This window comes from Pseudopipra pipra, chromosome 3 (assembly GCF_036250125.1).
Source record: "Pseudopipra pipra isolate bDixPip1 chromosome 3, bDixPip1.hap1, whole genome shotgun sequence".
In the NCBI taxonomy this organism is placed as follows: Eukaryota; Metazoa; Chordata; class Aves; order Passeriformes; family Pipridae; genus Pseudopipra; species Pseudopipra pipra.
The window spans coordinates 78,686,620-78,710,455 of record NC_087551.1 but is presented as its reverse complement, the minus strand read 5'-3'; the positions used below and the strand labels follow the sequence as shown (position 1 = coordinate 78,710,455).

Genomic DNA, 23,836 nt, shown 5'->3' with positions numbered 1-23,836 from the left:
GGCTTAAATCACAGTTGAAATATTAACTTCATTTGCTCTCTTAGTGATCCACTGGAAATTAAAGGGAAGAGGAGAAAAGGGAAGAAGAATCCATGGCTTTAAAAAGGAAAACAGGACTTTGGTTCCTGTTGACTTGCATTTAGTCCACTCCTGGTTGCACCCTCAATATACTTGCATTTACAGTTGCTCACAGTGTAATAATCAAGCAGCCTTGCCTGGCAGGAGGCTGTTCTCAGTGGACTGCTATGTCCTTAGACATCACCACATTGCCTCGGGACAGACACATATCTGACATTTTTTGCTGGTCATCCTTGGGCTATCTTGCTAAATACTGTAGGCTTTCCTGAGTTCAAGTGAGATGCTTCAATCCAGCAGTCAACTATATGTCAATCCAGCAGTCAACTGCAATCAACATCATTAAAAATAGCTGTATTTACCATGATTCAAGTTAGTTTGTTTTCTTCAAAGAAACACTATGTGCTTCTGTTCATGTGACTAACAATGCAATTAACTTCTATTTTGTCCACATCTGTACATTTGCACGACTGCTGAAGCCCCTGTGAGCTGGGTGATTTATAAGCCCTTTGTGCCACTTGCCTGTCCCATTCAGCAGGATACTATAACCTAACCCTTTCCCTAATGGCATTAAAAGGTGCAATTAATCAATAAAAAGGGTCAGTTAATATTCTCCACACATAAGTGCTGAACATCAGAATAATACACTCTCTTGTGGTTGGCAATCCATCATTTTGTGGTTTAGCTCAAAAGGAAATTGGCAGGACAACCACAGTGCACACCATGGGATTGCTCCATGGATCTGGAGCAGCTCTCATATCTGCTGCAGAGAAACATTTCCTCTGCTGAAAGAGGGTTTTTTTTAAATAAATAGAACAGTTAGTAGGGAGTAAAATTTTCTTTCTGTGGTTTGAGAAACTTTCTTTTTACTTCAAAGACGTAAGTGGTATGAGGGAATCCCCTAGCAGCTATAGGCCCTGGGAATTAAAATTTTTTCCCTCTGTTCCCTGTTCCCTAAGAAACATAGCATGAATCCTACTACCATATATCTCTCTAAGCAGCCTTCTGTGGAAAGAGAGAGGCTTGATTAGTGCATGCGCCTGCTCACATTTAGAAGACTAAAAGACTTTAGAAGACTAAGAGAAACGTTGGCTTGATATTCATTCCCATCCTCAAGCTCTCTGCACTATGTACATTACAAGGTAACATTTCCATTGCAGGAGGCAATGTGGGAAACAAGGATTGAGGTATCCTTGCCTGAAACCAAATCAATTAATTTGCTCTACAGTTCTCAAAGATCCTTCTCTTAATAAAGGGCTGGCCTGGATTCAGAAAGTTTTTGGCTCTTGTGTATCACCAGTGCTCTGCAGACGACCTGGAATAGTTTACTGGTAGATGCAGTCTTCTTAAGAATATCTTCTTTTCTTGTACCATTTCAATGCTGTTTATAGGTATATGTGATTCATATTTCTCTACTGCTTCATATTTCTTAATCTTAATTCTGAGCTGCTGGCGATTTTTCTAACTAAAATTGTGTTGATATTTTTTTCAGCTGTTCTTTGAGTTCCGAATATTTTTGTTATCCAGAAAATACCATTATAAAGTGAGTTCTTTGAACTTTCAGCTTTCCGGTGAGTAATTAAAATATCCCCTTCAGTTATCTGTGTGTTTTCTGTCTGAAGCTGCCATGAACTTAAAGCATCCCAGGCTGTTTTGTCTATATCTCAATGCTAATGTTTCATTTCATGTAACAAGCCATTGTTTTTTTCTGGAGCTCAGGCCTTTCTGTTACACTGAGTTTCAACAAGCCTGGCCTTACTTATCACAGAATCACAGAATATGCTCAATTGGATATATATACCCACAAGGATCATGGTCATTTTGTGTCTGCCTGAGCCCATTTAGTACAGTGGTGGGTTAATTTTAAGATTTGGTACTTCTTTAGAAAAAGATCTTCTAGAAGAAAGATATTTGCAGGATATGGCTGCATCCTATGTTCCTTGTTCTCTCAACTGTTCTTTTTTATGCACCTTTGGATTCCCTCTAATATGTTCCATGTGTGTAGACTATGTTTTACGGATGAAGTGGATTGGCAAATTAAGCTACCTGGCTATGGAATTCAGGTCCTTGAACTGCAGTGCTGAGTCTTTTATTAGAGTGCAGAAAAGGGAAATTTATAACAGACATCAATAGATTTGAGATACTGCGGGACAGTGGTGGGCTTAATAATGAAGAGTTTCAAAAAGGGCATTTCTGCAGAACTTCACGATTGGTGTTTGGACACCAGTTGGCCTAACATTTGTTTAATGATTTGGGGGTTTTTTAGGGATATGGCCAAACAATATAAAATGAACTTCATGAACTTCATGAACAACCATAAGAAGCTGAGGGTCTGAAGTTGCTTTGTACAGAAGTCTTCAAAGTGCCTAATCTGTGAATTTCTAAATTAGTAAATATTATAATTTATTATAATTTTTGTCAAGAATAGTATTTTGAAATGGTGTAAATTAGTTTAAATAATCTTCATCTGTGGCTGTCTGTACACTGATATAAAAAAATTACTTGCAATACTTTAATACAGTAATTTTTATTTTGAAAGTTAATTTAAAATTAAAACACTGCATACGTGTAAATGTAGCTCTAGAAGAAGCACTCTCACTTGCTCCAAGCAAGATAAGAAGACTGGCAACGATAAAATAGCTGAATCATCATCAGACTCTCTCTCCTTTTCTGGTAAAGCAAACATTGCTGTTACCATGAGAAGATTCATTGTGACTCAGCTGTCCTGTTTTACAGTGCCTGAGGGACTACTCTGGATCTCTCCTTGGTCATTGGTGGCAGCTGTAATGGCCTTGAAGTCGTCAGCAAAAATATTTTCATTCCTTATGAAATTAAGCTGTTTCTTGATTGTCTGGCCTCTTTCCCTCAAAATTTGCAATGAGTTTGTAAAAGAAGATGGCAATAAAAAAAAAATTACTTGGAGGGATTGTTCTAGTAATAGTTTGTAATATATTTTAATGATTCTTTTCATTTACTGAATAACATTTAAGGTAAAATCTCATTCCAGACACACACAGTTCTGCTATTAGTGCCATTTCTGTGTTACATTAACTTCTCATAACAAGATCTGTTTTATGAGGGTAGCTTCATAAGAGAAGTTTCTTTTTCATTTGCAGTTTGCTAAATTATAGCAGTTTCTGTGTCTGACTGCTAAGGAACGGGGCCTTCTATTTGGCTACAGTTTTAGATAAATACATTATTTATAAAAATAGGCATTTCTCTTATGTATCAGGAAATAGTTTGCATAATCCCCAGCTTCTTGCAGTAATCCAAACATGATTCATTTACTTTTCACAGGTTTTGATGGTTGAAGAACATAAGAAAGCCACTTCAAAATACACCTTCTGAGGCCAGAGACAAACTTGACCTCTTCTCTAACACTTCTGCTTTGCTCAAAGAGGTTGACCCATGGGATCGATGCCAAAGGAAGGTGCTCAGGGCCCAGGGTCTGGGATGCTGAACATGGCACTTTTTCAAGGTGAAATAGCAACACAGAAGGAGGATATTTTTATAAGTAAAAGTACTTGCCTGATTCTCCTGTCACTGCTCAGTGACTTGCATTTATATATACTATTTAAAGATTCGTTAAATGCATAAATATGTGTAGTCTGTGACACGCAGCTCAACAGATATTAAAAGATCCCAGCCTGTGGTTATGATTTAACTTGCTCTTTAAGACTTTTGCAACTGCTTCACATTTTCTATGCCTTTTTAGTTTGTAAGATGAAAGCTGGATTGTGGTGATAGCTCAAAGAGCCTTCCCTTCCCTTCCCTTCCCTTCCCTTCCCTTCCCTTCCCTGCCCTTCCCTGCCCTTCCCTGCCCTGCCCTGCCCTGCCCTGCCCTGCCCTGCCCCTCCCCTAACCTTCCCTTTCCTTCCCTTCCCTTTCCTAACCTTCCCAAACCTTTCCTTCCCAAACTTTCCCTTCCCAAACCTGCCCTTTCCTTCCCACATCTCCCCAGACCTTTCCAAACCTTCCCTTACCAAACCTTCCCAAACCTTCTCGCTTTTTTGAAGAAATCAGGATTGGTTATTTTTATTATTTTTTTATACCAACATCGAATGGAAAACATTTGTATTTATTTAAGTGTTTAAGGAGGATCTGCTCATAACCTCCCAGCAAGACAGTAAATTCTTCCATGTATTGACTTCATCAGTTATCCCTACTGGCTTTTCACATGCCTGAGGGATATTTAGTCAGACAGATTCTCTCTAATGTAGAGGAATCTCCAGGGAAGGTCAGCCAAACAAGCAGCACTTATTCAGAAACAATGTGATGTGTGTGTGTGTGTGAATGGCAGGTTACTGACATGGTGCTGAGGAAAGACAGTAAGAGCACCACTTTCCTTTTCAGCTCCTTCATAAGAATAACCCTGGTTTCAGAACTGAAGAGCCTTCCTTGCTCTGCCATCTGCACTCCAAACAGCAGTGAGAATTAGGTCCTTCCCAAAATCTGATTTGAGGTGTTCATTGTCCAAACCTTTGAAACAATCACTTTTACTAATGTATGAGTGAACACTGGGCCAAATATTGCAATGGTGGATGGTGTGTCTGGTGGGTTCACTCAAACGCCATGGTGCAGAATGAGACTTTGGCATCCAGTAAGGGGTCTACAGACTGAGGACTCTTCAGGGTTGCATCTGTGTTTCACTCCTCTGCTGATGTTCATCTTCTCCCTGAACCAAGCATCAAATTCAGCTGGCAGGCAAACATGACCCCTTACAAAACTGCATCTGATATGTACGGTCACGAGATGGGGAGCAGGCTGCAAAGGTGGACATACGAGTCTGTTTTTATGGAGAGGAGGGAACTTGACATAGGGGAAAATCATGTAAGTCACATAAGTCACATTGAGCAAATGAGATTTGCTTTCTCTATGTCCTCTGAGTGCTAGGAAAGCTCTCCCTAACCACAAAGCTCAATATTCAAATGTCAGTCCTTACCTTACAACTAATTCATCTTAACAGGGTTATATATGTGAATAGCCTCACTGGGATCAAAGGAGTTATTTACCTGCATGCAGTGTCATGCACACACATTTGCAGGATCAGGCCCTCCACACACACAGCAGCTTTCATTGCCCTGCCTGTTGCTAAGTCACAATCTGAAGTGAATTAAGGAAAGTGAAGAGAAGCATATGCTTACATGGCAAGACTGCTGGAGAATGGTTTAAAGTGTTAAAGGTTTAAATCACACCAAGGCTATAAAAATCAACTTTGTTTATGGAGCGGTGCAGAGACCTATTGTACTTCATATCGATCAATCCATTGAACACCTGGTTCAAAATGTACAATTGAAAGCTGTGGAAAAGTGCTAAATTGAACAATCTAAGTAACCTGTGAACCTGACAGTCATAAATCAATGGAGATGTTACACATAGTTAACCCTAACTAGTTAGCAAATTTTTAGCTGTGTTTCCTGGTTAGGAGCTAGTTTACCATTTCAGAATTGTATTAATACAGAAAACATCTTTGCACTGAATGTTCCTCAATAAACAGAGCATGAGGTTCACTGAAGACTTCCTCCCTTGGTGCTGTACCAGGTAAACCTTGCTTGAATATCAGATTGGAAAAAAGGACATTTGAAATTAAGAAATAGGCGTACAAAAAGACACACTGTCAACTTTGGGGGACTTAAACAGTATGGATACAAAAGATATAGGATCCACTTTTCAAAGATGCTTGATTCCGCACAGAGGGTTATTCACATCTGTATAGGCTTTGACAAACACTGAATTTTGTGATGCCAGTGCTGTTTTGTTACTTTTGTTCACAGGTTCTTTACAGACTTGGAAAGACTTTGGTTTGCTGGCCCATCTTATCTTACATATGGCTGGCAACATTTGCCTTCCTTTGCTTCCTAAGGCCAGTAAAAATGCTGAGTTTTTCAGGCAGGCTCACAAGAACTTCTTGGTCCTGTTAAACCATTTTGCTTAGGGTTAATTGCATCCACACCTCTAGTCCTCTATTAGCTTTTACATTATCTTATCCTTTCAGCTCAGGCTGAGAGGTCTGCAGTCACCTGGGTTACACATATAACTTTAAAAAAAAAAATGGTGTGATGGTGGCTTTTTTTCTTCTTTTTTTTTCTTTTTTTTTTCCCTGTCCTTCTTGGAACTCCTCCAGTGTTCTCAGACTTACCAAAAAGCAATATTCATGATTTTGAATTTTCTTCAGTCAGCTTTTTTAAACCTCTTCTTTGTAAATTATGCAGGTCTGCTGATTTAAATAGCTATTTAACATTCTACTGATTTACTGGAATGAACAGCATTGCATTGCCTTCTTATGACAGAACTGATTTTGTCTGTTTTTTCTTTAAGCGGATATCAGATTTACAGAGCATACAAATTTTTGCATACATTATTAACACGGCTATATGTCTGTGTAGTCAAGACCAAAAATTTTTCTTGTTATCCTTAACTCTGATGAAAAACCTTACTTCTTGCTTCCATCCTTATCAATTTTCTGTAGTTCTTATCTTCTGTCTAATTCTTATGAATTCTGATAAATCCCTTTTTTTCTAGTGTAATTATTTTGATTTACATAGCTGCTTTCACTTTTATGCAAGTCAACATTTAGGCTAGCTCACTTTTCATTCTTTTTTTTTAAAACCTCTTGTAAAATGTTTTTAAACAGTTTCCAGTCATTATCCACATTTCCTGTCTAATTTCTTTCTCCCAACTGATTTAACTCATAATTGTTTTCAGCTTTGTGAAATTGGCTCTTACGATTCATCACGTATACATATTACTGGTCTGGACTTAATTCTGATTATATATAACAAACAGAAGCAAATCATGATCACTTTTATCTAAACTACTGCTGATTTCTAAAGTGTGCTTCTATGACACTTTATTCTCATCTATAAGGATAAAATGATGCAATATAGCATTCCAAAATTGCTAGATGCAGCATTTTTAAGGAACTCATAATTTATGGCATATTCCAAGAATCTATTAATTTGGTGGCATGATAACTCCAAACCATGCTATTCAAATTGAAGTGCTGACTTTGCATGGTTTATTTTTGTTCTTGTTTTATGGATACTTACTTAAGGAGATAGTTTTCCTGTTCTTCTGGTAATTACTTGCAGTTTTTTGTGTTACATAACACACACAAAAAACATATCATTTTATACTGCTTTTGTAACACACCAATCTACAGATTAAGAATTACTTATGTCTTTGAGACTGTTTCCTAGTTTTGTCCAATTTCTTCGGCCTTATTTTAATGACTTAATGGAATTTAGAAGGAGAGAACTGGCTTCCCAAAGATTCCTTACCAAGGAAAAGTAATGGATAAGAAGTAGACTATATTTAAGAGTTCCACCCCAATCGACATTTTAAAAAGGGCCTAGTGCCTATCTCAGCTTTTTTGCCTTCTTGTTGCTTTCATCAACAGATTGCCAGACGGTAAAGTGGATTAGAGAGTCAGTCTTCAGTACTGCAGTACCAGTGCTACTAAAGGTTTAACCAAGTCACCTTCCAAAGGCTAATCCTGCTGGCTGCTATCTAATATATTTTCCCTTGGTAACCCATCCTGTTTCACTCACCGTTACATTTAGAACAAGCAGCTGTAGAGAGCATGTAAAATCAGAGAATAATGCAACTTGAAAATGCAAAGGTTGTTCCATAAATAAGCATCTGACTTGCAAAAGAGTCACTCTTGCTGTGGCAGTTAATTAACAAACAAGTCATGTCTGTGCTCCTTCCTGGTGGCTGCAGTAATCTTCTTGCTTGGTCCAAAGAGCTGACCATAAAAAGATTGTCACAAAGTGTATGGTGTGAAGGAGAATTTGGCATTTGGGAAAACAAATTTAAAGCAACCCCAGAAGTTTTCCCTCTACAAATGCTGTCACAGTTGGCAGCAAGGGACATATTTACAACTGAAATGCAAACTTGGTCATTGAGGACACTTTTTTCAGGGAGATGTGGATCAAACGTCCACTGGGTTACAATGCTGAGACCACCCAGGCTTTTACTAATACTAGTGTTTACATAAAAAGTTAGAAACAAGCTCCCCTCCAATTAGAAAGCCAATATCTAACTAGATGCTAGCTTGTTATATACCCTGTAGCCTGAATGTTAATGACTTTGACCTCCTTCAGTTTAATCTTAATCTCCTTGACAGAACAAGTGAATTTTGGGTTATACTTTACCGAATTGTTCCCTTTGTTTTCTTCCCCCTCTTCTGTTTCCAACAGTGACTTTGTCACATATTGCAGACCCAAATGAAAGCCTGTCTTCTTTTTCAATCAGTCATATCACTAAGTATATGAGCAGAAAAACCCTTGTGATTGACACTGCTTCAACAAAAGCAGATTCAGTTTGCAGACGATAAGAGGCAAAGTCATACAAGCAGTGTTTACAAAGCAGTGAAGGAGCAAAAAAAAAAAATAATGATAAAAGGACTAATCTTATTGTTTTACTAGATGAGAGAATGGTTCTTTGTGTTTGCTCTAGCAGAAGCCGACAGATTGTCTCCCACCTCCCTTGTACACTTTTGGCAGCAAAATAATTTCCAGAAAATTCTGTATCAAATGCTGGCTGGTAGATTAAAAAAGGGCTCTGGAATGCCTGGAAAGCTTCAGAAAGCAGAGGAGTTCCTGCACACGATAGCACATGCATATGCTACCTACAGCATGCTATATAATTGAACATTATCTCCCTCAACAAGGGGCAAGGAGATATAAGAGCAACAGAAGCAAATGGAAAGCAAAGCAGAAGGAAAAAGAAACAAAGCTATGTGAAAACATATTGAACTGGCTGATCTGATGTGTTTTCTGTTGTATGGCAATCTCACATCTATCAGGAACACTCTTCCTGATTTCTTCACTCTAAGGGAGACCAGACCCACGTCAGCTCTAATCGAAAGGTGTCCCAGCTTTCAACCCATGCTCCTGGTGCTGGAGTGCTTGTATGGTAGTATGGCCAGCAAAGGTCACAGAAGTACCATTTCCATTTCTTGGTCCCAAATGCTGGAGTGCGATGACTGGAACAGATTCAGAGTGGTAGCGCAGTTTATATTGGAAGGGATCTTGGGAGGTGACATGGTCTGAATGCTGCTCAAAGAAAAGCTGACTTCAAAATCAAATCTAGACTGCCCGGTACACATTTGATATTCCCTACTGGCAGTAGGGTGTCCCACTGGGATTTTTTCAGGACAGCACATCTGTACATAAATCTGTTTTAACCTTATGTAATGGCCACTATTGACTGCACAGGAGGCAGGACAGAGAATTAAAATCCAGGATGATCTCAATAGGTGAAGGACAGGATACCCTTGCTTTCCATCTCCTCTACTGTTCATTAGTTTCATGGTTTAATTCCTATCTCTTGCTAGCAGGGCCAGGCAGCTTTGTCCTTTCAACAGCTGAAGTCACACTGCTTCACCACCATTCACCAAAGGTTGTTGAGCAAGTGTTTCCAATTTTTTTCTCTACAAGATGAAGCCTGCCAGCTCAGTTATGTCCATCAGTGAGCATGAATATCTAGCTGTAAAATAATCAGTTGTCATAGTCATTATTGAAATAGGTTGCACATAGAGCATATGAAGCAATAAAAGGCAAGACAAAACTGTTTTAATGATTCTCCCCTAAAAGTCTCTATGGAGTATGTTCATTGTGTCTGTCTAATCTAACCATCCCCACAGGCTATATGAGAAGCAGTACTAGTACTGAGGGAACAGCAAACACCTCAGGTTTCATTGAAACATTTCTTTTCATCCCATTCTGCCCCACTAAAAAGACATTGACACTCTTAGAGAACATTACTTGAGTTAAAGACAGGTACTCTGTTGGGAGAAAAAAATTGACTTACCAAGTGATGAAGCACAGGCAATTTTAACTTTATTCAGAACAATTGCAAATAATGGCAAATAACACAGTGAGTTTCACCGTGAGCAAGGCATTCTGGCATGTATTTCTGAATCCTGTTCAGATTACTGCTGTTTAGCAAGTTACTGAACATTAGCAGAGACACAGAAACTGTATCTACTTTTGCTTTCAGCTTGTGGAAAATGTGAATATATTTAGTGTGTCTTTCACTACATGCTAAGATAACATTTTAAATACATATTTATTTGTTGCTAGTAAATTCTTGCATATGGATACATTTAACATCCCTGCCACAGTACAGAAGGTGTACAGTAATTTGTTAATTTGTGGTAATGTGATCAGGTGGTTCAGCTCTATCTCACATTTGTGCTGTTTCACTCTCATGACTTATTCTTGCAAACCTCCATGAATTAATAAATAAGAACCCTGGCCAGCTAGCCTTCAATGACTTTTCCATGGAAACATCTGTATTGAAAAATAAAGCTGTGAAACATTTTGCACTGTCAATTTCTAACAGTTACAGCACTCCTCTGGTACATTAGTTAGAGCAATTTGGGCTTTAGAACAAAAGTAAGTATCTATAACACAGGCACACAAAATGAATACCAGGGAAATCAATCAAAGAGTGATAAACTTTTATTAAAAAAAGACATCACTCTCTGGCAATTCATAAAACAAGTCTCCAAATCGGTATAGACAGTACAAATAAACATAAAATGATTCTTTAAGGGCATAATGAGGCGTTCTGTCAACAGCAATAAGAAAACAAAGCACAGATGTATGTTAAAGAAATTGCACATTTTCTGTTCAGAAAGCCTTCAGCATTTCTTTTTGATAAAATACGAGTACAAGATGCAAGAAATGAATTCCCCATCTGAGCAATGTCTTTTTAGTTTCTGCTTCTTGTTCTATCAAATCTATCATTGCTCTGTGGGACTTGATACTCTGTGAAGATCTTTGAATTTGCTGAAATACTTTAAGCTAATCCTCAGTCTCTGGGACTTGGCCATATACCTAGGTTCAGCAGAGTCCACTCCTGCACGCTATTCCTGGTGGACCGTTTCTGTAAGACTGAAACCTCCTTTCTGCTCAAGCAATATATTTCAAGCTCACCCTTTTCCAAAAATTACAAGTTTTAATTCTATGAAATGTTGCCTGTATAATGTATGTTATTAAAATAACTGTTCTTTATTTTGTTTCCCTTTTGAGTTCATTTTAAGTATAAAGTTACTAAAGCCCTACATCATATGTGGATCAAAAGAGAATCGGTTGAAAAAGAATGTTTATTTAATAATTATCCTTGGAAAATGAATATGAGGGCAGAGGGGTGAATTGCAGGTCACTTAATCAGAATTTTAGCCTGATATTAATTAAACACTTTGATTTTACTCCTCACTCACAAAAGACTGTTACTTTTGAACTAGTAATACCTAATATTAAACTGATTCTATGATTTTATCCTAGGAGGTATTTATTTTAGAGCAGGTCCAAAGAGTGGGGAAAGGAACCCTCCATAATGAAAGAAAAATGAGCAAAAACCCGAATATTTTCTGAAAAAAATAAGAAAAAGACAAGGCTCAGAGCCCAGCACTACAAAGTCCTTGATATATCTTCCATCTGGACCACACTGGACTCTGCGCTACTGAAACAGAAGTTGGAAAAGACCTATCTGGTCATCACATCAATCCCTCTCAGATACATAGTATTTTCTTACATTTCCTCTCTCTCATCCTTCTTCAATCCTTCTTTCCTTCTTCTCTTCCCATCTTTCTTCCATTACCCTGAATATCTTAATTCCCTTCTTTGTGAGGATTAAAACACAAGGGCAATTAAAAGACATTCCCAGTGGGGAAAAAAAAAAAAGACTTTTTCCCAGAAACTGTCTCAGTTGCCTACTCAACTTTTTCTTCTCATCTGTTGTTCCTAGTAGCAGCTCTCTGGGTGACTGCAGGCAATTTATTTGTCTTCCCTCTGTTGCAGCTCTTGAGAATTTCCCCCTAGCTACATAAGAGTTTTATTAGCTCCATAAGAGTTTTATTAGCTCCCAAATATTTTCAAATCTTTGTCCACATCCTCATATTCAGGTACTAACCATCCACATAACGGTTTCCCCTCTGCATCAGTTACGTGAAAGTGCAATCTGTCTGCTTCAATGGTTATTGTAAAGCCACAACATCAGTACCCTGTAGTTTGCTGAGAAGACTCAGTTTTCTTGTGTGCAACAAAGGAATAAGAGCATTAAGCAACAGAAAAATTGTGTTTTACAATTTCAAATCAGAGTCTGAAAACATTAAGGGAAAAGTAACTGTTAAATATGTAAACATAAGTGGGATTGATCTCTGACAAATCTTGAAATGTAAAAGATAAAGTGCATAAACACACACCTGTCTGTCTGCATGTTTGTATTGCAGCTCAGTTGTTAATGACCCTGGCTTTCTTTCAATAGGAAATTTTGTATTTCTTGTGAAATCTTAACACTGGTAACTTTCGAAAAGCTGATTAAGCCATTCTCTTCCTGATTTGTTTATTTTTTAATTATTTTTTTTTTAAGTATCATACCACCCTCTCCCTTTAACGTTATTATTGATATTATTAAAAGGGTAAGATTAGTGTTATTATTGAATCCAATGTGAACATATGCATAAACATATGAAAGATGTTGCCTTTCCCTTCAAGGACAGACCCATAGACTTGAAAAAAATTTGGAATTCGTGCGACCTTCTAAATCTGTATGTTATTTGACATTCATCAGAGCCAAGAGGTACTCAGTACTTTTAAAGTCAAGGTGTCTAAATATGGAATTAATAGCTCAGTATGAGGCACCTCTTTGAACACCTGAAGGTTATAAGAAATGAGGACAGAGATCTAGAAGGCAAATTGTTATGCAGCTGTTACTGCCTGCTGCTGTAAAAAGCTAACTTTAGCATTATGTTTGCCAGGTAACTGCAATCTTTATAGAGACCAAACATATCCAGGGTTTATTATTGTTGCATTTATAGTATTAAGAATTGATAGAATATGAATTAAGATAAAGCACTTGAAGCAGTAGATAGGACTGTATGTGGGAGACTTTGGAAGCTGATGAATCAGAACTCCTACACTAGAGCTTGCAGAGATCATCTGTGAATTTGGGATACAAATTTGCCTTTGTTCCTGAAAAGGAGAGTGGGAGGTCAGACCTCCAGCTGTTTTCTGGAAGATGAATGGGTACTCTGCAAAACTATGGCCAGTGACAAGAATCCAAGAAGACTCAGGGCCAAATACTGCAGGATCCTATGCATTGCTACCCTCATGAATTCTCCTGTTCTTGGATTGTTTTGGGATATACGATTGTCTTGGGATATACATTTGTCCTGAGACAAACCCTCATCTCTGCCCTGCACTGCTCCGGTTCAATCTCATACTGCTCAGGTGTGGAGACCTCTACTCATGAGACAGCAATGGATAGAACTTTGCAAATTGTGAGTTTCTGCTGGACAAAAGGGAAAATTGATTTCCTTCTTTCTGTTTATACATTCCTTTGTGCCAAAATGGGTTTTGGTGTCACTTTGATTAGAAAAATCATTTGCCTTATCAGTACTGAGTTTTGACACTTCTTATACTGTTTGGATACTACAGATTCAGTAATGTGCTTCAACAAGCACCTTAAAGGATTGCATTGAGAGAGCTGAAGGGAGAGATATCAAACACAGGAAGCAGAGCTGGTGACGTGCTATTCTTTTCTTGTGGCTGAGGATGGTTGGGTAGGTTACCTAAGCTTCAGAGGTGTCTGGGAAGACCAGGTTCTAATTTTGCATTTTGACATGTTGGCAGCAACAAATTCTTGCTGCTTATTACAGATTGATATTCAGACCACCTTCTCAGGGGTGACGTTAGACAACAATGGAGCCAGGTGCTGATAAATGAATATGGGAGCCAGGAAAAAGAGGTTTAACTCTCTCTTGGGATGTGCTGCATCATGTGCAAAGGTGAGAAAAACATACTCCATCTGTAAGGTGAGGAAATAAACATGGCACTGAGCTGCTACTGTGAATCTGTGCGTGTGAGAAATATATTAAAATCCTGTCAAGCAAGGGACTGTGTAAAGATGCTCTATTTTGTCTCCTTGCCTAAAATGTCTGTGATCCTAGCCCGTCTGAGAAACTCTGATCCATGTGACAGTGTTTAAGATCTACAACAAGGATGTGAGAAAATCACAGATGATTTTATTTTTAGTTTATATTAATTATTTTTATAGTTTTCATTTTATTAATTAGCAAACTTGTAAATGTACAGGAACTTGCACATAATGCATTTCATTGCTCTCAATCATTTCTGTTCTGCCTCAAGCCTACTCATTCTTTGAAAAGTCTGTAAAACACTGAGGGGATATATGATCAACTATTTCCTAAATTATAGTATTATTTACTTGTAAATTAGGTTATAATTCACTAGAAGGTCCTGTAAAATGAATTTAATAAGCACCCCATCTCATTTAGAACTGGTGTCAGAGGATAGCAAAAAAGTAGCTAGTGATTTTAATAGAATGAAGAGCTGAATAGGACTCAAAAGAGACATAGAATGACAGTCCACATTTGTGGGGCACACCCTCCAAAAGGGAATGATTTGAAATGTCACTGCAAACGCATTAGACCCTCATTTAGTATGAAAGTGTTTTGAAAATTGTTCATCTATATCACACTTGTTTGTATTAGCAATGTCAAATGACGAACAATGAAATGTGTACACGCCTTTCTGCATTTGTGTTCTTCTCCCCTGTGGTAGATTTTTTTTTAGATTAGAGCTTGTAACCTATAGAAGAGAGTAATTTCTTGGGGCTGCTGCATTCCCTTTTTCATCCATATGATGGATTGTATGAGGTGTAAGCAGAGCTTTGATGATCCTTACATGCATGTGATGATGATCCTTACAGCTTCATTCGCTAGGGCAGAGGAAGAAAAAAAAATGGTGCCAGGAACATGTTCTGCATAGCAGAAAGAAACCTGGAGACACATCTGCCTTCCATAGCAATGAGCTGCTCTCCTGCTCTCTTGCAGCAAAGCCATTATGAGTCCTAAAGCAGCTATAGCCATGAGATTCTCAAAGGCCAGATCTGAATCAAAAAAGAAATATCAAAATCCCCTCAGACAATGCTTCAGTGTGGATATCAGATGGTCAGTCTAAAATCCTTTGAAGAGCTCTCACACATTCCAAGGTAGTGGTGCAGCCTAAAACCAGTGCCAGAGATGAAAGGTTTGGGAGGTTTGATCCAGCAGCTGGAAAACAAGTTGTACTATGGGAGGCTTACAGAATTCAATCTCTTCAGCTTATCTGAGAGAAGACAGAGAGGTGGATTGATCATTATGTACTTACACGTGGAAAAGAGATCCAATAGCAGGATGTTTCCGAGCTTGTTGACAAAGACCTGACAAGATCTATTGCAAAGACTTAGACAAATTAGGCCTTGAAGTAAGTCATAGCTTTGTAGCAGAGAGGACAATTGAACTAAGTAACAGTCTCCTAAAAGAGTTGGAGGGAGGACAGGGTAGGGATAACTCAACATGGATTTATATCTTTAAAGATATAAATAAATATATCCTTCTATGAGATATAATTTAATCCACTCTCTGGGCCAAATTCTGTGTCCAGTATGTCCAGGAATCTAGGTGGAATAGTTGCGTTGGTGCTTTCAGACCTAAATGCTTATGTTGGGGTAGATGACACTGCAGAGTTAAGAAATTATCTTAGCCAGAAACCATGGAATTTAAAGAGAAGGAAAGCTTGTTTACATATAGCACCAGATATTCTTACACTATCTTTTAATTAACTAGACTTACAGTTTCCATGAAAATCCTTTTACCACCTTGTTTACCCCATCTCCTGCTGTAATTGTGATAAAGAAATATCTGTTTACCTGTTTAGAGAAAAATATCTTCCTGGACCTTTAACCCTAACTATGAATGGAATTCTTACCCTCCTTTGCCAAAACCCTATATATGCCATGAGTTGTGTTGAATAAACCATTCAGCTTTGTACCCACAAAACTGGACCGTGTATTATCATTCAAACCGTCCTCATGCTTATACATGTATGAATCTCTTATTCATGTCCTCTTTTTGTGGACAAGGGAAAGGCTAACAAATTATGCACAACTCTGAGAGTGCCCATAACACCTGGAACTCTGTTAAGACAACCACTGTAACCAAAGCTTATCAAGACTTCAGGGGATCAGTGAAGAGAAAAGATTTCCTTTGTGCACTTGGCAGATGTATTCTCAGAGCTCATGTCTTAATTTACCTTTATTTCTTGTCATTCAGAAACATCAGAAGTGGCTACAGCTGGAGACAGGATAACAGATGGATAGACTGCAGATGCTGGATTCGATTTTTCACTTATTTACTCAAAAAGATCTCCAGTTTGTATTTTCTAAGTTAAATCAGAAAACACCTTGGTTTATATTGCTTTTATTTTTTGAGTTAGTATGAAATACTTTGAATATTCCTTTTGACCTGTTTCCTGTCCAAAAGTGCTTGGCTATTGGAAATAATTTTTTTCTTTTTGTTTCCTCAAACTAAGAGGCAGGACTCAGTTAACTAATGAACCCTCTCAGTCTATGTAGAGAAAAATTCTGAAAGACTGCATACCTGTAGGAATAGGAGAAAATGGGAAAGTGGTTCCAGTACAGCAGATTTTATTAAAAAAAAAAAAAAAAAAGCTAAACCTTCTGAATCCGAAATTCCATTACACTTTGAGAAAAAAAAATCAGAAATGTAAATAAAATCTTAATTTTACCTTTTGCAGTTTCATTCTGGAAGAGGCAAATGTGGTATCTGTAGGTGTGCTTGCTTTGAGAAGTGACACTGTATCTGTACTTAGTTTACAGTGAGAGACCAGGGCTGTTCAGCTGAAAGGAGTCAAGGGACCACAAAGGGAATCATGCTTTGAAGCAAATCAAAGCAAATAAGCAAAGAAACACACAACTGAAATCACTGAACCCAAATCGTCAAATTAAGGAAATAGAAGACTGCAGTGCTGCCTCACGCAGTGAGCAAATCCAAAATTCATACAGGTGGAAATTCAGGGTCAGTGGTTGTCTAAAAAGAAATAAATTATGTCCAAAAAATAAGTTATTTCTGTTCCTAGAATTCAATAATCCACTAATGTTTCAATAAACAGTGAGCTGTTGCTCAGCTCTGGCTTGCTATGAGCTGCTGCTCAGAAGCCCTATTCCTGCATTAAGATTTTAGGATGTCCCAGATTCCCATCACAATTTCCTTTCTCATCAAGGGAAATGCGTTCCAGTCTGTGAGGAAAAAGGCCATCCATTTTTCATTTAACAAACTTTTATCTACCTTGCTTCTTAAGTATTTAAAGTCACACACTTGGGTAAGGTCACTAGCCTTGTCTCCCCTTTCTGAAAGTCACCCTAAAATGAGAGTCAGTTCTGTCATCATGCTCCTCTGGGAAATCAAACATTAATGATGTTAGGCAGCAATAGTTAATAGTGTCTTATTTATTATGCATGAAGACCAATATTTTTAAGAGAAATCACTAGCATTAAGTGCAAACATTTTGCTTAATGTCATTGACATTTTGGCAGCAAAATCTTTTAGGCACCTAAAGGAAATTCAGCCTATAATAATAAATAATGAGACAAAATATTGCTGAAAGATGAAACTTAATAGCCTATTTCTTAAAGACTCAGGTTTTATTATAGGAATGTGGATGCTGATTGCCACATATGCCACACTAATGCTTCTCTTCAATTCTTTTCCTAGTCCTGTAGACTAAGAATAAAGTGGTAACATTGGAAAAAAATATGCCACACATTTGGAGTGCTGCAGCAGACATGCCCCTGTGTGTACATTGTAGGAATCCATGTGCACTTTCCCAGCTGATATCTAAAAGAATGATTTGGTCTGTTTGCTGATTGTGTTTTGAAAATTAAAGTTCCTTATAAAAAATTTATTGTCAAAGTAGAGGGAATGGAGGACCTGTGATTCCTGTGATTCTGGAATCATTGGAGGATTAGGGAGTTTTATTTCTGTCAATGAAATAAAAAGACTGAAGCCCCCTATCATGGGGACAAGATTGGGTTAGGGACTTCTAAGGAGGCCAGCTAAGGAAGGCTAGCTGATAACTCTCCTGAAAAGCATTCTTAAATCCTCCTTAGTTAACTTTGTGGGCATTTGGTCTCCATGAAACATTTGATTTGGCTCTATCGGAGAATGTTCAGCCCGAGAACCAAACACAGGATCTGGTGAACTAGATCACTTGCTTTACTGCAAAGTAATCACCCAAAAGAAGAAAGAAATATACATGCATGTGCACACACACACACTTCTCTAAAAATATTTGTCAATCTGGTATTATAAAAGCAGACATTTAAATCAAGTTGTTCAAGTGAATCTTCTGGGTTATCTCTAGTAGCAGTGCAGGTTCCACAGAAGAGGAGGCATCTGTGATGATATATCTTGGAAAAAAAGCAAGGAAAACACCTGTGGGAGACATTGCACCCCAGAGGGCTGTACTGCCCTTCAGACAAAATGGCTAGGTTGGGATAACCCTGTGTTTTCAGTACAAGGATAGGAAGGGGCAGAATTAATTTGACATAGGTACAAAAACCTTGGCAACTCTATTTTATTACAGAATAATTTTCTAAAAAGCCAGCATCTCATGCCAATATAAGGAGGCTCAATGTTGCTGACAAACATGACAATTGAATTAAGAAGAAGCTTGAGTGATAAAATGGAAGTCACTAATTTCCACTCCCAAGGCACTTAAATTAAATAAATGCTAGTATAAGACTTTTATTTTATTCAAGCATTCATTAGTTTTCAAAGATATGTTGAAAATGCCAGAATGAATCAGGGCTCTGAGAGTGTTTAAAATAGAGAGTATTTTGAACTTATGTTCAAAAAAGAGTGCATTCCCTAAGGATAATTATTGTTCCATCTCCAAAAGGGTAAATTCTCTCACAAGAAAAAATCAAGGCAGAAGGAGTAGGTTAAAAGTGTTAGACCCAGCTCTCATGGCAATTAAATTTTTTATATATATGTATCTATAACATCAAACATCTATATATCAAACATAACACATAAATGTACCCATTACTCATATGCTCTAATTTTTCTGTAACATTATATTGAAATATCTTTTTCCACTGAGAAGACTAAGGGCAATTAGTTGCTATCTGACTGGAACTACATAAAATATAAAAATGTGCTTTATAATTTTTTTTGCAACAGTGTTTACAAATTGCATAGGACACAGCTACATCTATTCAATAGTGTTGATCACACAGCACAGAGTGGAGATAGGTAGGCATAGGTAGGCCAAATCTCTGATAACTCTGTGACTTGAACTGTCTTGCTTTTTTAGGTTTCTGAGCACTCTTAACTTCAGTGCCTCTGCAGCATGCACTGTGATTCACTGCACATGAAGTAGTGCCCAAAGGCAGGGATCAGCAATCTCTTGCTGAGGGACCAAAGGCTTGGTGAAAGCAGATGTCAAATGGCACTCTGCAAGACTGTGAACTGAGAGATGCTTCATCTTGAGAGTTTCATCTGTAAACATTATCCAGCTCTTGGCTCCTACCGTGTTTTGCACTCCTTCTTTCCTACTGCTTATCTTCCAGTGTTGCCAGAGTATTTGGTAGTTTCTTTATCAAGAGATGGGAGCTGTAATGGCAAGAGTGTGCCATCCCATGGAAGCTCTGTAACAACCATTTGGGCCTCTAGCAAACACCTGGGTCTGCCTCATGTATACCGTGAGAGCACATGTTGTATACTCTGCTTGGCCATCTACCCTTTGTTTGCAACCAAATAATTGCCATGTATTTTCCTACTGCTGCTGCTCCTGGTGCTCTTGGCAGGCAAGCAGCCTGTGATCATTTTGTGATCCTGGAAGGTGTCCTACAGCCAGGACACTTGCATTTTCTTGTCTCCAAATGGTGATTTTGAACAAGGTAGGCCAGCACTTTATGGAGAGCTTTAAACGTTGCTTTTAGCCTGGAAAAGTGAAGCTTTTAGCCTGGAAAAGTGAAGCTTTCAGCTAAAATTGGCCGTGACTCCTGGGTTTTGTGAACCAGCGCGGTCAACAACAAAGTTATGTGATCACAACTGTGCTCTCAGCATATGTTGAACAGGCCACTGTTCTAGCTGTGAAGGCATCACCTTTCCATGCCTGGATCACATGAACAGCAGTGCTGGTAATGGTTGCTACTGATGTATGCTTGTCGTTGTCGGAACGGACTATGACACATAATATTCAGCAAGAAAGTTTGTTGGAAAGAAAAAGGAAGCAGCAGCTGCCACGAGCTGCAGTTTACAGCCTCTTAAATACAGCTCTTCAGGCACGCCTATACCACACAGATAGGTCAACTCAAATACACAAACTACAATTCCCACAGCTAATAGGTAGATTTTAGCTGGACTTTCTTAGTTCTGTTTTCTCACAACATCTCTACACATCTGTCCTTGTTTTCCTTTGTTGTTTATATTTTTCTCAGTCACTCTGTTCAAAATAAGTCTCTAGTCTCATGGGAACAGTGTCCTTGTTCTCACGAGACAGTGTTCTTGTTCTCCTGATGTTTTTCTCCTCAGAGTGCATGATGCCAGGACCAAGGCCTCCATTCTCAGTCAGCTTTTATTAGGGGTCTTGGACCAGCCGAGATTCCCCACATATGCTGATGGTGAGACTGCTAAGGACCTTTTAATAAACACCACCAAAGACAGGAATTTTAGACTTTGGCAGATTTTGCCTGGATTTTTATGTCATGAAGGAAACTGAAGTGAGAGCTGATAATTTTCAGTGTACTTGGCCAGAGGCAAAAATTCCAGAGGGAAATGGGAAACATACAAATGGATATATCTGCACCCAAAGCCATCAAGGGCGTAACTGAAGTCCTTAAATGCCTTAACTCCTTATCTGGAGGGAGGAAGAGAAAAAATCTTCCACCTCACCTTTTTGTCACACTTAACATTGTGCATGTAGTAGGATAATTCTTAAAAATTTAGGGTCCCTTATTTTTCCTAAATGATTAATTTATTCCATTAAAACAATGAAGAAAATATTTTTTGTTGATGTTGAATCCAAATGGCACCAAATTCAGTAAAATTTCATTCGTTTTCAATGGGCTTTGCTTGAAGATGCAAAGAACCTGAAATGTGAACGTATGTTTTAGTGTAATTTACACCTTATCACCTTATTATGCTTTGTTTTACTTCTGAGTTGCAATTATGTATAAAGAGCCTAACTTTTACCTCTTATAAATCAATTTTGGATTTAAACCAGAATTGTAATTCTCATAAATTTTGTCTGTCATGTTAAATAGTATAAACCTTGAAAACTGGTCCTAATGGGGTGACTGTGTTTTGTGCCCAGATTACTTATGCTAGTAATAATGTAAAAGATAAGAAAACCCATAGATTTTAAACTGAAAAAAAGCAAATGTGGAATATCATCACAAATAATTTAATGTATAATCTAGGTTCAAAATCTATTCTGAATATCCAGCTTAAAAGTAGAACTTTTTAAATCTTTCAAGTTTTGGAAACAATCTTTCCTATCAGTGATGCCCAGTTTACATTTGTCATGTATCAGAGACCTAAAGACCACCAAATAGTGAACACACTGTGCAGAGCGCTGTGTTTGTATGTAGATAGGGTCTCTACTCTGATGGAACTTCTGTTCAGTGAAGACAAGAAGCACATTAAGAGCAGGGAAGAAAGATTCACAGTAATGTGCACATACGTGTGTTTATCCTTTTCTTCTTATTTCTATAAATAAATACACGTAAATGTAAACATTTTTTGATGTCTTCATTTCTCATAGATATCACTCAGACAAAAAGTCCTTCAACATGTCTGCTATTTCTTCTAATAATGAGATATTTTGTAGTTTTATGCTGGCATCTTTACATGCGTTTTATGAGATTTAAGGCAGGAAGAAAGTTTCTGTTTATTGTTAGCATGCTATTTGATTTTGGTTATGTGGATTTGAGCATAAGAATTGTGGTTTGTTTCAAAAAGGCCTTTGAAACCTATTGCTTAACTAGATTCTATTCTTTTTTAGTCCTAAAACTTCAGCATTCTCAGTTGTTGTAACATTGTGTCATAAGCATTTTTACAAAAAGAAGAAAAAGAAGTAAAAACAGTAACAAATATATCTCTGCATTCTGACAATAAATGCAGATGATAATGAAGGCACTAAATTAAGCCATCATAGCCAGACATAGGGGAGTCTGGGGCCATGGCTTGCAGTATCTCTCTCAGCAGGTGACACTTGCTAGGCAGGCAGATCTTCCTATGGAGTTCTGATTTGCCAGATGTACAGACTGAGGCTTCATGTTCCCACAGCTCACATTTCATCCTGTGTAATGTCATCAGCCAGCTCTACAAAGCCATGCCAATCTTACAACTGGAGAAAAATTCTAATTGAGGCGTGGGTTTGAGTTAATTCTGGGGAAACACCACTTTGAGCCCTTTTATGTAAAAAGGCATAAAATGTTGCTAGGCTTCTTTTCTTTGTGTTTTGCTCTGCAGCTCAACCCTGATTTGAAGAGTCTATGTTCAATGATCACTTAGTCCCTAATACCTTGGAAGCAGGGAGAATGTTGTAAGTGAAATTGAATGGAATAAAGCACTGAAGGGGAAAGGCTGTCAGGAGCAATTGCTTAAAACTAGAAGAATAGACTACTTAAAATAAGATCTTGAGGCTAGAACATAAGACAGTTATTTAATTTTTGGCTTACAGTATCAAACTTGTCATTACCCTTTTAGGAAAAGTCTAAGAAAATTGTTGTGTACATGAAGGTAGCAAAAGTAATTTTATTTGATAGAAGAGGTTGGCATTGGCAAACAGATACATTCATTCAATGCATCGTTGGCCCCAAAAAAGAATGATTGGATTCTGGCCAAAATAGAAGGAAATTCTACTAGGAAAGGGAATTGATCTCAGTCAGATGAATTAGACATATTGTCTGAAAAATGGGAACTTGTCAATTGTGATAAATTATCATTTAAGATCTTTGCGAGCCTTCTAAGAGATCATAAAATCATAGAATCATAGAATCAGCCAGGTTGGAAGAGACCTCTGAGATCATCAAGTCCAACCCTTGATCCACTACCAGTCTGGTTACCAGACCATGGCACTAAGTGCCACATCCAGTCTCATCTTAAAAACCTCCAGGGATGAAGAATCCACCACTTCCCTGGGCAGCCCATTCCAATGCCTCATTACCCTCTCTGTAAAGAATTTCTTCCTAATATCTAACCTAAACCTCCTCTGGCAGAGCTTAAGATAGTGTCCTCTTGTCTTACTGATAGCTGCCTGGGAGAAGAGACCAAGCCCCACTTGGCTAAAACCTCCTTTCAGGGAGTTGTAGAGAGTGATGAGATCTCCCCTGAGCCTCCTCTTCTCCAGGCTAAACGACCCCAGCTCCCTCAGCCTCTCCTCATAGGACTTGTGTTGGAGTCCCTTCACCAGCCTTGTTGCTCTTCTCTGGACCTGCTCCAGCCCCTCAATGTCCTTCCTGACCTGAGGGGCCCAGAACTGGACACAGCACTCCAGGTATGGCCTCACCAGTGCTGAGTACAGGGAAAGAATCACTTTCCTGGGCCTGTTGGCCACACTGTTCCTGATACAGGCCAGGATGCCATTGGCCTTGGCCACCTGGGCACACTGCTGGCTCATGTTCAGCTTCCTGTCAATCCAGACCTCCAGGTCCTTTTCTGCCTGGCTGCTCTCCAGCCACTCTGTCCCCAGCCTGTAGCGCTGCATGGGGATGTTGTGACCAAAGTGCAGGACCCAGCACTTGGCCTTGTTGAACCTCATCCCGTTGGAATCAGCCCAACTCTCCAATTTGTCCAGGTCCCTCTGCAGAGCCCTCCTGCCTTCCAGCAGATCAACACTCCCCCCCAACTTAGTGTCATCTACAAATTTCTGAT

At 38.4% G+C, this 23,836-nt stretch overlaps 1 long non-coding RNA gene across 4 annotated transcripts in view; it reads left to right on the top strand.

Moving 5' to 3' along the window:
- The window catches only part of LOC135411862 (uncharacterized), a 155,170-nt gene extending 144,071 nt beyond the window's left edge, over positions 1-11,099 (top strand). For 3 of the 4 annotated variants that reach the window (XR_010429354.1, XR_010429351.1, XR_010429352.1), the window contains 2 exons: positions 1,568-1,646; positions 3,373-11,099. This is a non-coding gene — a long non-coding RNA (uncharacterized LOC135411862). The remainder of the gene's footprint in view (positions 1-1,567; positions 1,647-3,372) is intronic. The other variant, XR_010429355.1, reaches the window with a different exon arrangement.
- The last annotated feature ends 12,737 nt before the right edge of the window (positions 11,100-23,836 follow it).